This window comes from Chenopodium quinoa, unplaced genomic scaffold (assembly GCF_001683475.1).
Source record: "Chenopodium quinoa cultivar QQ74 unplaced genomic scaffold, ASM168347v1, whole genome shotgun sequence".
Lineage (NCBI taxonomy): Eukaryota > Viridiplantae > Streptophyta > Magnoliopsida > Caryophyllales > Amaranthaceae > Chenopodium > Chenopodium quinoa.
Genome location: NW_018742455.1, coordinates 1,469,777 through 1,485,971, shown reverse-complemented (window position 1 = coordinate 1,485,971; position 16,195 = coordinate 1,469,777). Strand labels below are relative to the sequence as shown.

General features: G+C 30.3%; 1 pseudogene; it reads left to right on the top strand.

Moving 5' to 3' along the window:
• The first annotated feature begins 5,621 nt into the window (after positions 1-5,621).
• Positions 5,622-16,117, top strand: LOC110718361 (annotated as a pseudogene).
• The last annotated feature ends 78 nt before the right edge of the window (positions 16,118-16,195 follow it).

The window sequence follows — 16,195 nt, the reverse complement described above, 5'->3', positions numbered from 1 at the left end:
AAGCAAAAGCAAACAACAAAAAAAGAAAAAAAAAAGGAAAAAGTGTCCGTTGGAGGCAAAATGCCAAACCAACGTCAAATGGCAAACATGCACAAGTTATCTTGTGACACTTGTCACAACGAGAGTGGTCATTTATTTTTTGTGACTTAAATCTTTATAACGTTATAACTTGTTAACGGTAACTTATTTCAGAAAACCAAAAACACCAACGGTCATAAAAAAATTTTATGTATAAAATGAGCATTTTAATAATTTTAAATTATGTGTGTTATTTTCGTTGTTTATTTTCATCCGTGTATTTCATATTTTTAATTTATGTCTTTTAATTCATGTATTTCGTATTTTACTAATCTTTTATATTAATGTGAAAATGTATTAGTTGACGTATTTTTGTTCGATTAATAATAATAATAATAATAATAATAATAATAATAATAATAATAATAATAATAATAATAATAATAAACATATTTTACAAACTAAAATAATAATTAAGTGTGTTAATAGGAGAGAGAATATATGGTGGGGTATATCTAAATAGGAGAGAGTATATGAGAAAGGATACTCATTGATGTTGGAAATATTTAAGAAAGAGGATAAGTAAAAGTATGGAGATAGTGGGAAGTGATGTGAAAGAAAGAGAGTGTGATGTGTCAAGTGGAGGAAAGGAGAGAGAAATTAGGAAAGGATTGTTGCATACTATTCAGTGTTGATGCTCTAAGGGCCTGTTCCGATTGACTGAACTCAGCTGAACTGAACTGAACTGAACTGAACTGAACTGAACTGATTAATTAGTGATTTTTAACTACGGATTAGTGATCTTTGATTATTTATTGATTATTTATTACTATACATATGTGTATATACAAATGTACATATTAAAATATTTACGAAAAATATACTATATAATTATAATTATAAAATGTATGGAAAATATATTATAAAATGTATGGAAAATATATTAAAAACTTGAAACCTCTAAACATTTTAAACACATACTATTTATTATTATTATTATTATTATTATTATTATTATTATTATTATTATTATTATTATTATTATTATTATTATTATTATTATTATTATTATTATTATTATTATTATTATTATTACTACTACTAGATGTAAGCCCGTGCGATGCACGGTTTTTAAATATTTCATTTTGTATATTGTTTTTGTAATTTCTTAATTTTTTTTGTTTTTATTTTCTATTATCTTATTTTAACATTAATTTAAGGTAAAATATTTTGTTAAGTTTTAAATTATTCTTATTCAAATTTTACATATATAGAGCTTGAATTTATAAATTGAAATAAATATTACCTCATTCATCTTTATAAATATTAATTTATAAATAAATAGATAAATTTATAAAGATAATTTTTGTTTTTTTTTCATAATTTAAATCTTAAATTACTATTTTTTGTTTTCAATTCTCAAATTTCATTAGTTAATTTTTTCTTAAATGGTGACTGAAAATTAAACTTCTAAATTAATATATAAATCTAAATTTTCATTGGTCGAAATATTACTTTTGCTTATGTGGCGTGCGATGCACGAATTTATATATACATTTTGTATATAAATATTTTTTTTGGTGATCTCTTAATTTTTTTCTTGCATTATAAGTTTAAAATTTTGTATGAAAGTATCATCTCATCAGATATTTACATAAAACCATTAACATCAAATGATAATTTATATTTTTTAAATATCAAAATATAATTTTTATTTTTTTAAATAATATAAATCCTAATATCTAAAGATAATTTTTAGTTTTGGAACAAATAAAAATGATAATATTTAGTGTTCTTAAATAAATAAAATCCTAATAAATTACTATTCGTCGTTTTTATTTAAAATTTCATTCGTCACTTTTGTTTAGGTGGCGAGTGATTTTTTTAATTCTAAAATAAAATAGAAATCTAATTTTTAATTGGTTGAAAAAATACTGTTAAAGGGTGGTGAAATCATTTTTTTAGTAAAATAAATCTATTTGAACTTTTTTTGGTGCTAATAATATTTTCCATCTTTTTTGTGGTTTTAAAATTAAAAAATTTATTATGAATGTTGTTATTTGGTCAGCTTTGTTGCTGATTTTTACATCATTACTATGAATGTAAGCCCGTGCGATGCACGTTTTTAAATATTTCATTTTGTATATTTTTTTTGTAATTTCTTAATATTTTTTTGTTTTTATTTTCTATTATATTATTTTAACATTAATTTAAGGTAAAGTATTTTGTTAAGTTTTAAATTATTCTTATTCAAATTTTACGTATATAGAACTTGAATTTATAAATTGAAATAAATATTATCTCATTCATCGGATAGTTAGATAAAATCATTAAATCAAAATATATTTTTTAATTTCTAATTATTTGTTAAAATAATATAAATCCTAATGTAAAAGATAATATAAAAGATAATTTTTGTTTTTTTTTTCATAATTTAAATCTTAAATTACTATTTTTTGTTTTCAATTCTCAAATTTCATCTGTTTATTTTTTCTTAAACGGCGACTGAAAATTAAAATTCTAAATTAATATATAAATCTAATTTTTCATTGGTCGAAATATTACTTTTGCTTATGTGGCGTGTGATGCAATATTTTTTTGGTGATATCTTAATTTTTTTCTTGCATTATAAGTTTTAAAATTTTGTATGAAAGTATCATATTATCAGATATTTACATAAAATCATTGACATCAAATGATAATTTATATTTTTCAAATATCAAAATATAATTTTAGTTTTTTAAATAATATAAATCCTAAGGTCTAAAGATAATTTTTAGTTTTGTAACAAATAAAAATGATAAATTTAGTGTTCTTAAATAATTAAAATCCTAATAAATTACTATTCGCCGTTTTTACCTACGTGGAAAAATTTCAAAATTTCATTCGTCACTTTTGTTTAGGTGGTAGTGGATTTTTTAATTCTAAAATAAATTATTAATCTAGTTTTTCATTGGTCAAAATAACATCTTTTCTTATGTGGCGCGCCAAATGTTCTCCAAAAATGCCTACTTTATTTATATATATTAGATTAGATTTTTTTGGTGATCTCTTAAATTTTTTTCTTGGATTATAATTTTAAAATTTTGTATGAAAATATTATGTCTTTTAACCAATTAACATCAAATGATAATTTATATTTTTTAAATATCAAAATATAATTTTTAGTTTTTTAAATAATATAAATCCTTATATATAAAGATAATTGTTAGTTTTGTAACAAATAGAAATGAAAAAATTTAGTGTTATTAAATAATTAAAATCTTAATAAATTACCATTCGTCGTTTTTACCAACGTGGAAAAAATTTAAAATTTCATTCGTCACTTTTGTTTAGGTGGCGTGTGATTTTTTTAATTCTTAAATAAAATAGAAATCTAATTTTTAATTGGTCGAAAATATACCTTTTTTTATGTGGCGCTCCCAATGCTCTCTAAAAATGCCTACTTTATTTATATATATTAGATTATTATTATTATTATTATTATTATTATTATTATTATTATTATTATTATTGTTTTTGTTGATGTTGTCGTTGTAATAAGAGGTTAAAAGAATGAAATTTGGCTTTATATCATTAGCAATATCATTAGACATAAATTAAGAGCTAAGCTGAACTGAACTGAACTGAGCTGAACTGAACTGAACTGAATTTCAACGGAAGAGAACAGGCCCTAACAAATAACGGTAATGGTAATTGTCACCCAACCTTCCAACCAAAGTAGCAAACTATTAATAACGGTGATGATTTATTTGAATTTGTTACCAATAAAAAAAAAACTCTATCAATACATGTACACCATCCGTTTTTAAATACTTACTTCAATTCTCCTTGTACGGAGTGTTAGGGGAAATTGGAGAAAGTAATAAAATATGAAGGTAGTGGGATAGGTAAAAGAATAAAAAGAATAAAAAATTGTACAAAGTAAAAGTAGTTGATATGAGATAATTGATAGAGAGATAATATAAAATTAATAAAATATGATTTATATTGGGTCTGAGAGAAATGACTTAAATATTATAAAAAACTAGATGAAGCCCGTGCGATGCACGGTTTGTTTGATTTTTTTTAAATAAGTTTTTTTTTTTTTTGTATTTATGAGCCTAAAATTTGTTATATATTTAGATAAAATTCCTAATATTAAAAGATAATATTTAATTAATTTAAACTTAAAAATCTCATTCGCCAATTTTGCTTACATGGCATTTAAATTATTTAATTCTAAAAGAAATTAATAATCTCTTATTTAATTGGCTACTATTAAGATTTATAATCCTACATGGCGCACTGAGAAAATTAGATCCTACGTGGCTCTCTAAAAAGTCGGGAAAAAACTCCCCTTTATATATATATACTAGATGAAGCCCGTGCGATGCACGGTTTGTCGGTATTTTTTTAAAAAAAATATTTTTCATATTTATGTGATTAAAATTGTTATTATATTATTTTTAGAATATTAGATAAAATTCCTAATATCAAAAGATAATATTTTGTATTTAATTAATTTAAACTTTAAAATTTCATTTGCTAATTTTGCTTACGTGGCATTTGAATTATTTAATTGTAAAAGAAATTCATAATCTCTTATTTAATTGGCTACTACTTAAATTCATAATCCTACATGGCGCGACAAGAAAATTAAATCCTACGTGGCTCTCTAAAAACTCGGGGAAAAACTCCCCTTTATATATATACTAGTTTTGTGCCCGTGCGATGCCCGGATTGTTTATTAAATTTAAACATATATTTTAATCTACATGTCAAATTTTAAAACATATCATTGATACAAAATTAGTTAGGAATTGACGTGTTTTTGTGACGATTTAAACTTGTAGACATGTAATGACAAATAATAATAATATTGGTGAATTTTTTTTTTGACCTTGTCTGAAATGACTCGTGACCCGACCTGATTGACAGGTCTACACACATTAATAAAATTATATTAGATTGTGAAGTATATTATTTTAATTGATTAGAATATATTATAAATCATGGATGTGGTACATTTTGAACTAATTCCTTTGCTCCAAAAAATATTATGATACAAAAAATAAATTTATATGATAATTTATGACAGTAATAATCTATTTTTTTAATAAAATTATAATTCAATTTGTACATATGAAATATTGTTACTTTATCAAAAATAAAACTCTAAATTAACAATTTTATCCTAAAATTCTATCCAAATTTGATTGAAAAAAAAAATTCTAAACTATCTTTTTTATCCTACAAATTGAATTCTATATAATTTTATCCTACGTGGCACGACACTTGGCGAAAAGTTGGAACGCTAAGTGTCGCTATCTCGTCGCCTGACTAAAAGTTTAGCTTTATATTTTCTATCCAAATTTAATTGAAAATAAATTTCTAAACTACCTTTTTTATCCTACAAATTGAATTCTATATAATTCTATCCTACGTGGCACGACACTTGGCGAAAAGTTGGAACGCCAAGTGTCGCTGTCTCGTCGCCTGGGTAAAAGTTTAGCTTTATATATTAGTTATATGATATATTAGATTAGATTTCTACTCCATAAATAATATTCCATAAAACAAGTATTTAAAAACGGCCAGACAAGCATTTAAAAACGGAAGGAGTAAGAGTTAATGAGTGATTAAATTCAAATAAATAGGGTCACCCGCTTGAAGGGTTTATAACTGTAAAATCAATGCAAAAACCCAGATTATCAACATCCCCAGAAAAACAATGGAAGCAGTGGTAGTGGATGCAGGTTCCAAGCTTCTCAAAGCTGGTTTTGCGATTCCTGATCAAAACCCACCTTTGGTACTCTCTTTTACCCTTCAACATTTTCTCACAATACCCACTTTAAAATTTTAACTTTTGCTTTCATTTTCTTACTTTTTTTTTTTTCTATTTTGTGGGTGTGTTAATTTTTTGTCAACGTATTTTCCAGATTTTTTCTTAAATCTTTTTGCTGTGATGTCTTTAATTGCATGTTGAGTAGGAGTTTAAAGAATCCAATTTAAGCTAATTTATGTTGCTTACCTTTAATTTTTTTATGGGTTTACTTTTAAATTAAAATTATTAGCTTTAATTTGTAGGGTTTTTATCATTTTATGGCGTTATTGTTTTATTGAATGTCATAATTCATGTGTTTTATGGATAAATGGCTGAACTTTTGCTTTGGATGTTCTTATGCATGATTTGTTAAGCAAAAAAAAAAAAAGGTTCCCAATTGAGAACATAAAATGTCATAATTTCCCCTTAATTTTTGGATATAGGTTGTTATTATTGTTTAGGGACAGGAAAGATAATGTGGTAGAAGGCTAAAGAATCTGACAGTGAAATAATTTTGTTTTCCTCAAAATTTAGGATGACTTATGCTGTTCACTTGTGGTACTATTTGTTGGTATCCTCTTTTAGGAGAGGGTCAAACAATTTAGAATGGAGTCATTAAAGGCATGCTCGGGTTTGGTAGTTTAGCCAAATTAGTATGAGATGGAAATATTTAGTCAAGATTGCCCATTGTAGATATAGGGAAGTCTGCTTTCGCTCGAGCTGTGGTTTGCAGGAATGGTTTTTGGTAATTTTGATTTTCAACACCCACTTTTACCCTTTAACATCTTGTCACTTCAAAACTGGCTTATATGAGAAGGTTTAACTACCTTGTTTTATGCAAAGGTTGCACATATGTTGCAATGAAATGCTAATGATAATTGAAATGTGGATTTCCCCTTATTATGAAAAGAGGTGTAAATTGATATCGATCCATGCTTTTGTTTCTGTTAAACTAAGCACAATTCATCAATAATACTTTCTGTATGGCCACAATCATGTATATATAATACTAGGATAATAGTACCCTAAATATTCTATCATATCTTTTCACAAGATATGTTTCCTAAAATATTCACAATAATACATGAGAACGTTTGAGAGGAAGATTTTCGTGATCATGAGGAATTTGTTTCCCATGATGGCAACTGACATTAACATTAGTGATTTTGTCCAATGAGTCACAGGTAATTCCTACTCAGATGAAGAAGGTCTTGGAGGATGGTTCAACAGTGAATGCTTCAACAGTTGAGGATATCACGATTGACCCCATTGTTCGTGGCTTCGTTAGAGATTGGGATGCCATGGAAGATTTACTGCATCATGTTCTCTATACGGGCCTTGGATGAGAAATGGGAAACGAAGGGCAGATATTATTTACTGATCCACTTTCAACTCCGAAGGTCAAAGATTATTACTCTCTCCCTTTCGTATAATTTCTGAATACTTCTTGTTGGAAGAGATTGTAATTGGACATGAATCATTCTCAAATGATACTAGTACGTGGGCTTCTTTCATGTTTTTCATGCTAATATATGGTGTTAGGGGCCAAAGTGAAGTTATTTGAATATAATCAAAGCAAGTTGTTAGCTACATGACCTGACCCAACTATTTAAATAAATTGCAATTACATTTGTATCTGGGTAATAGTCAAGGTGTTGGATGTAGTGGAGTCTTGTGAGTGTTACGTTGCTCTTTACGACCATAGTGTGAAATGATGAAATGGAATTATTCCATGTCTTCATTGTAATTCCAGTTTTGGAATGTATTCTGTAGAGTATGCTTGAAAATATTTTTTCTAGCATGCTATCGTGTGAAGAAATTAGTGTGAAGATTGATTGTCACTAAGATAAGACTTTAAAGCTATGATGCTTATTCAAGACAAGGAAAAAAATACTCAGATTTTTTTTCCTGAAATAGGAGACTGCAGAATTAATACCCTCCATCAATTGTTGTTGAACAAGGAATATGAAGCCCGTAATCACTGCACATTTATTATGATTTAATAAGATATCCATAATTCATCTATATATGTAAGAAAATAAGAGCAGATGGAGTGTGCTTCTTATCCGTAACTGAACCTGAGATCTTACTCATTGTTTCTATTTTGGATTTTGGTCTCATTTCTATATATATTTTGCATGCATGTAGTATTAACCAGAGAATTATTGCATATACATTTTTTTCTAGTAGATCCATGATATTATTCATCGACAAACATGTTCAATCCAATCTTGTTGATGTGATTCACATTGTAGCTGTTGCTCAAATCTCAAGTAATGTTGTACTCTTGAACAATTGCAGGGTCTACGAGAACAATTGGTCCAACTGCTGTTTGAAACTTTCAATGTCTCAGGGTTTTATGCTGCAGAACAAGGAGTTCTATCACTATATGCTGTAGGGCGTATATCTGGCTGCTCAGTTGATATTGGTCATGGAAAGATAGGTCTGTGAATATAGAGTTGAGAAACTGTTATTCCCCCTTTTTTAGCTTTGATGTTTAATTGTGGAAAATCTGCATTTCCTTAATTCCTCGTGGATGCTTAGTATTACTTGCGGTCTTCTTTTATTGATGGAATGCTTCATTGTAGCTGAACTATATAGTCAAGTAGTTTAATCTAAAACAAATAGAATTTTCTTCTTGATTGATTTTTGATGCGTATGTGGAGTGTTTATACTAATTAAAGATTTAAAGAGATGCGCATTTATACACTAAGGTTAAGATATGACACTTGAGTGCAAACTGCGAAGTGCCTTTTTCTGTCAGCTCTCGGGTGATGATTCCTATATCAAATGGCCTAAATTATTATGCTTGATCTGCAAAAATGCAGTTCAGCATTATGCTCATTATTGACTCATGTTCCTAACAGTGACAGAAAAAACAAAAGCCTGACTTGTATCCTTCCATTCATAGGGAGTTAAGGTCTCACAAGGTCTTCATATTTCCGCCTTACCCCCTAACCTGTCTAGACAGGTGGAAGGGCTGTTTCCAAAATCGCAGTAGCTGTCGTTCAGAAATAGTGGATATATCTGTAAGAGGGTTACCCCACCAACACACATGACTAACTTCTCAGCTTTCTCTATTTAGCCCCAAAAACAAGTTGGGTCCTTATTGTTGGCTAGCTCTGTTTACTTACCTCAGCTGCAAAATGAAATAGTGTAATGACTTCCAATTCCCAGGTGTAGGAATTTCTACAAGCACTATCTTAGTCTCAAACACGCATGACTTGTCCTGATGTAATTTTCTTTATTTTTGCGCGGGCATGGATGTATCACTATTCCATGAGATACAAGTTGTAAAAGTGGAGTCTAATACAAAAATTCAATGGAAATAAACAAGAACAATATAATAGAGGAAATTGGTGTGGCGTGATAAATCACTGCCTTTGAAAACGAATTCTGGTGCAATCGGGGTACGCAATTGTATTCGCCGGATCGTCCTCTAAGGTTACACACTACTCTCACACTAAGGCACTTTAGATAAGAGGTGGAGTCAAAGTAAACTTATGCCCAAAGAACAAACGTGTTTAGCTCATTTTTGTGCGTGTAAATCTGATTTCTTTACATGGAATTTATAGAATAGTCAAAGGAAATTCAAGAGGTTGAAGAAGACCAAATGAATGTGGACTTAATCAGAAATAAACGGGGGGTTTAACAACCTCGTAAGCATCCCATTAATTGTGGGTGTTAAGAGGGAGTTACAAAGGAAGAGGAAGAGAAAAGAGTTGTTGGTGTGTTGACGTGCAACTGCACCTGATCGGGTGAGGTTTGCCCGACCGGCGAGAGTGACATGTAATCTCAACGTGCATGTGCGCCCAATTGGGCGACCCTCCGCCCGATTGGGCGAATAAATGATGAAAATCAACTTTATAACGTATCAAAAAACACTTGTAATAGCGCCCAATTGGGCGAGAGTGCAACGGTCAACACAAGTCAGAATGCAGGAGGTGCGAGTATTGTTTATTTTTATTTTACTAGTCTAATTGTTTGACTATTGGGCCAATTTGGAGGATCTAAAGTTGAACTTCATGCTTTTGGGTTTAGTATGTGACATCTAAAGTCATTCAGGTTATCATATTACCTTAAGAGGCTTATTGAGCTAAATCTGGATTTTGCTTAATATTAGGAAATTTTATCTATAAAGCAAACCCCCACACTTCCTCTATTTATTTTTATTGCTAGATCTTGATTTTTGCACTGTTTAGATCCTACTTTGAAATTTCTTTACTTGTATAAAGATAAACGTTAAACTGCAATAGATTGTTGTAGTTCTACTGTTTCGATATCATTATCATATAATATTTGACAATACATAATTTAAGATTTTCATGGTTAGAGTAGTGTTTGACAAGTGTTAAAGTTAAAACGTTGCAATTAAAAAAGAACAGAGGAGTATTGTGATCTTAGTTTGATATAGAAAATATCCAAATAGAAGTATCCAAACCTTTTTCATCAAAGGTCTTTAATGCACATTAAGTTCCTTGAGAAAGTCAAGGATATGTAACTTAAACTTTTTAATCACTTGCAGACATTGCACCAGTTATCGAAGGTGCAGTTCATCATATCTCTTCAAGGAGATTTGAGGTTGGAGGCATTGATTTGACGAAGTTACTTGCTCAGGAACTTGGAAAATCAAATCCAGAAGTGAATCTGAAATTGTCTGATATTGAAAGATTGAAAGAGAAGATTTCTTGTTGTGCTGAGGATGAACTTGCTTATGAGAAGCTATTGCATAACTCTCAGAAAGAACATCATGCACTTCCTGATGGACAGGTTTTATTTTTTAAATTTTTTTATTTTTTTTTACTGATTTACCACTTAAATTTATCAATTTAAGATCCTTTCCCCAAGTATTAGTAAATTCCTTTTTTTCTTGCTGGCTTTCATATTTACTTGATTGATAATTTATGATTTTGATCGCCAGTAAAAGCTAACAAGACAAATTTTGAAACAAATCTAAAGTGAGGAAGTCATAAGGCAATGGAAAAAGCCAACACCATATACCCCTCGCTAATAAAGTAGGTGAAAAAAAAGCATTTATTTATAATCACCCACCTTGCACAATATCCCTTGATTTTGTATTACAAAATCCTTTCTCTGAAGTACAATCTTAAAGAGTGTTTGTAACCTCTCACAAGGTAACTAGGTAAACTAGGCATGAAAGAATAATGACTCATTCCCTCTTTAAATGGAGGATGGAATAAAGAGAGTAATTCTAGATTCTTGCGTAGATCTAGTAGAGAACTCTTCATTATTTAAGAAAATAGTATAGCTGTTAATGTTCAAAGAGCACAATTATGTGTTAAGATTGGAAGAATGTTTACATATGCTATTATCAGAAAGCATGATATAATATAAGCATAGAGGACATCATTAGATCTTACAATATTCAAAAGTTCCATATGGGATGAAAGCTTGTTTGGATCATAATAACCACCCCCATTAAGCTTTATGCTTTGGGCAGTATTTGGGGAGATTCAGATGCATGTTATGCTGATCTAGTTGAATAACTGCTTGGACTAATGTATTTGTGAAGGAGACTTTGAAATTCGGAATCCCTGAATTAGGAGAGTGTTCTCAAGGAGATGAAGAAAGTTCTGGAAGCTGCCATTTTTCACTTTATGATAGGGGACATGATGTCTGTAGAGGGGGTAAACAAGGAAAAGTTTTAAGGCTGGATTTAGGATTTTGGTGGAGTTTGCCTAGTGTTTCTATGATAGAGCAACGGTAATCCTACTGAAGAAAATAAATGAAGAGGTGCTGATCTATTGGTTTCACTTCATAGCTTATAGCTAGGCTTTCAAGATATTATCTCATGCTTTGCTAGCAGATAATTTTCTGTAGTTCTTTGAATTAGCTGACTAAATATCTATGCGTATCACCTCATCTACTCATACCTTAATTACATGGTACTGAATGTATTAGATCACATACACTGACCTTGTCCATTTGCATGCAAAATTCAGGTCATTACAATTGGACGAGAAAGATACATTGTTGGTGAAGCATTATTTCAGCCTTCTATATTGGGTTTAGAAGCGAATGGAATTGTTGAGCAGCTGGTACATAGTATATCCACTGTATCTTCTGAGAATCACCGTCAGCTTCTGGAAAACACAGTGCTCTGTGGTGGCACATCTTGCATGGCTGGTAAGTCAAAGACCGAGAACTTCCCAACTTACGTACGTTGATTGAGTGCTGGAATGCAACTATTTTTTGTGAAATGCATAAAATCTAAAGCATAAAGGAATTTCCCTTAGTTTTACCTGGTGGTTGTCTGGTAGGTTCTATTTGATTGTCACAAATCATGATAAAAAAAATAAATAAATAAAATAACGCACAATCGCAACAAATCTTGTTTATACTGGTTCTTATTGTTTGTAAATGCTGATCACCAGTAAATCTAAATTTGTTTTTCAATTTACACTTGAAAATTATATTTCTAGCTGTTCACAATCCCCTCATTCTGAGCATTTCTAATGGCCAAGTGAATATTGTGATTTTGTGTGGATTCAATGTTACATGGAAGTGTAATAACAGTGATACAGGATTTTGGTGGTCATACTGGTCATGTGACTCCAAAGACTTATAAGTTCTATTAGCTTTCAGATCAATGATTAAACAGAAACAATTACTGTATTTTCTATTTTGGGTGTAAGCCTCGAAGAATCTTTTTGCAAATTTTCATTACGATTAAGGCTGTGTACCTAACTCCCTCTTATCATCCTAGATTAGATCCATATCAGAGGCATTGGGACAGCAGTAATGCTTGACACAATTACACAACTCCATATCACCCTGCCTTGGGTTTCACATGGTCTAGCACTAAGGTATCGTATGATACATTCAATGCACAAAAGCACATTAAAAACTTTAGCAAGTTCTTACGAGTAGATGAACGCTAGAAGTGCTTCTTTGAATCCAAAGAATTGTGCCTGAAACCCATTTCTTCTTAGGTGGATAAGATTATTCACACCATTTTGAAGTTAATTAACTGCTGGGATATTTTGGGTCTGTTTGGCATTAGCTTTTAAGGTAGCCGTTAGCTTTTAGACCTAGTCAAAACATTACATTAAAAAAATATTTGTGTTTGGTGAAGTAATGTTTTAAGTAGCTGTTAGAGGTAGAGGTAGCTTTTATGTAGCTGTTGTTGAAAGCTAAAAAAGATAGCTTTTGAAATTGTAAAGTAGTGTTCAACCTTTTTTTTTATTTTTTTTTAATGTTTTTTTGACTCAGTATTATCTGTTTCAGTCAACCATAATATCAAAATTTTCTATTTCGTATCCTTTTTTCCTTTTCCTTTCATTGTGAGGAATATATTTTTTTCTATCTTATTTTTAAAATTGATTATTTATTTGCAATATATATTATACTTTATAATATTTAAAATTATCAAACATATGATACATAACACATCACACTAATAATAATAATGATAATAATAATAATAAATGTATTTTATAGTTTCAATCTTTACTTTTATAGAACACTCATAGTATGAACCACGATAGCTTACAGCTACCTCTACAGCTCACAAGCTACTTGAAAGCTAATAGCCAACAACTATAGCTAGTTTTGCCGAATAGACCCTTTATCTTTAAATCTCTCAACATCAGTTTCCCATCCTGGGTTTGGGACTTTGGGTCTTAACAGTGATAAAAATTAGAATTTCCAAAAATATAATTATTTAAATCTCTTCGAGTTTCAATAAAATTTCCAAAAATATTAACTCTTTCTCTTTTTAATCAACAATAAAAATTAATATTCAAATGTTTGCAGGGTTTTTCACCATCAAAGAAGTTTGGTTATTCAACATATAATTATTTAAATTGTCAAAGTTAATTACTACCTCCGTTTCTTATTATGTGCAACAAAGGAATATTTTATGTCTCACAAATAATACTCCTTTGTTGCATATATTAGGAAACGGAGGTAGTATATCAAAATATATATATTTTTTTCTTTATGCAAATTCTTGTAAATTTTGGGGACATTCAACTTTGTGAGAGTCATGTGCTTTCCCATGTTCAGAAGGGTGTGGTTTGGGAACCCTTCTATCCTTTTGATGCTAAAATTGTTCTATAATCACGTCTGAAATCCTCACTACATGCCCTTTTCCCATAGTTGACTTTATTTGGAACTCACCTTTTTTTTTTTTTTTTTTTTAAAAATTTTAATTTCTTTTATTTTATTTTTTTATGTAAATGGATGTTGGATGTAGTTGTTATACTTTGGTATATCTTTGGATGAACTCTCAAGAATCTTGACATTTCCTTGGTACTACAGGCTTTGAAGACAGATTCCAGAAAGAGTGCAACTTAAGTAGCTCAGCCATCCGTCCTTCTCTGGTTAAGGTAACATGATCTTTGACACTGTTACCAATGCCTTGCTGTATGGGATAAGTTAATTTCTATTGTTGAGTTGTGATGTTTAGATTATACTTCATATTTGTCAGAGCTGGGAGTATGTATTGCATTTCATATCCTTGTTTTGATAGATTCAAGGAAACTGATATTTTTAGTTTTGCTCTTTTAAAAGGATTCTTAAGCCCCGCACTACCAAGCCATTACTGACAGCCAATTTGTTAGACAAAAGAGATGAAATGTGACAACTCTTCTTCGTTTTAAAGATCTATGAAATATGATGCATTTTCCGTGAGATTAGGATACTTTAGTGTACCATGTCATAGAGCAAGAGCATATGTAGACCCTTTGGCTTGGCAGTCCAACTACAGTTCTGTAACAAGTTTCAAAGCCTAGCATTCAAACTGCTTTCACAACCTTTTTCATCTTCTTCGAGAAGTATTAGAGTGGCTAACCAGTTATTAAGAGAATCATGCTCACTTCTAAAGATTTGGAGGCTGCTGCTTATATTCACAGCAATTTAAGATTACTCTATAGAAAGCAGCAGTATAAAGATGGGCCATGCAAGAGTTGGGTTTTTGGTAATATAATCTATTTGTTGTTTTAAGTTATGTAGACAAATGAGATTTAATTTCCATATCGTTAACTAAAACTAGGGAAGTGAAGGATTTGCTGGTTAGTGATGCATTGGTGGGATAAACTTTTCTTGAGTTTACACTCACGATGACGAATTTTTTGAGGATTTATATGGACTCCAGTTTCTATGACATGTGGAATACAATGATTGAAGAAGTGAAGAAATTCATTGATAATCATGAAATTATGATAGTATTGCTTTCCTCATAGGTCACTCTCACTGACCCACATTTCATATTTGGGAAATTGGGAAGGTGCAAAACAAGTACAACATTACTTAATTTAGCTAATGATAAACTCTTCATCCCAAGGATCCCTTTTTATCTCTCTCATTTTCTTTAAACGGTGTGTTTGGATTGAAGGAAATGGAGGGAAAGGAAGGGAAGCGAAATAGAGAGATGGAGTATCTTTCATTTGGATAGCAAATGAGGAAGGGGGGGAATTGGAGGGGAGAGACATGGAAGGATTAAATTGTAAAAAATTAATCCCTCCAACAATGGAGAGATTTAGAAGGAAAACTCACCATTCTTCCCTTCCCTCCCTTTCCCTCCCCTCCTCTTCTCCTCCCTCCCCTTCTTTTCCTTTCCCTTTCTTTATCCAAACAAACTGTAAATCTTTGCATCTCCCCCTCTCCCCTATCCCCTCGGTTGCAATTGAAAAAGAACTTAGGAAGAATGTGATTAACATGCAAACATTTGAGTTTAAAATGTGTCAAGATGATTCTATCTCTCTTATATTGTAATTTTCTTTCCGAATTTCCATGAGTTATCTCTTGGTTAGAAATAATAGTTTCTGATAGTAGCTTGCCACATTACCTAAATACGGGAGTATGTATCTGCTGAGTTCCTTCCCTTCTTGTACTGACTCCCTTGCTCAACAGGCACCAGAATATATGCCTGAAGACTTAACCAAGTATTCAGCATGGATTGGAGGTGCAATTCTTGCCAAAGTTGTATTTCCTCAGAATCAGCATGTGACCAAGGCAGATTATGATGAAACAGGGCCTTCAATCGTTCACAGGAAATGCTTCTGAAAGTTCCAGTTAGTTCCCTGCATACTCTCAGTTTCACCTGTACACTTTGTAACATATTTTAGTAGGTAGTCATGTATTTGTTTTTGTACAAAAATCGATGTTGATCGATGTCAACTAAATGCAACCTCTTTAACAGTTATGCGTAGCATGCTTCAGTGTAGATATTATAATTGTAGCTTTACTATGTGTTAGATGTTTTTGGTAATGTAAGAATGTGTACATTCTTAAATTACTTTTTCTTGGTGCTTAAGATTTTTTCCTCAACTCATACTCCTTTTTTGTTTTGAGTTGGTTTTGAATTAAGTTGTGCATATAAGTTGGCATAATAATTTATAAGCTGAG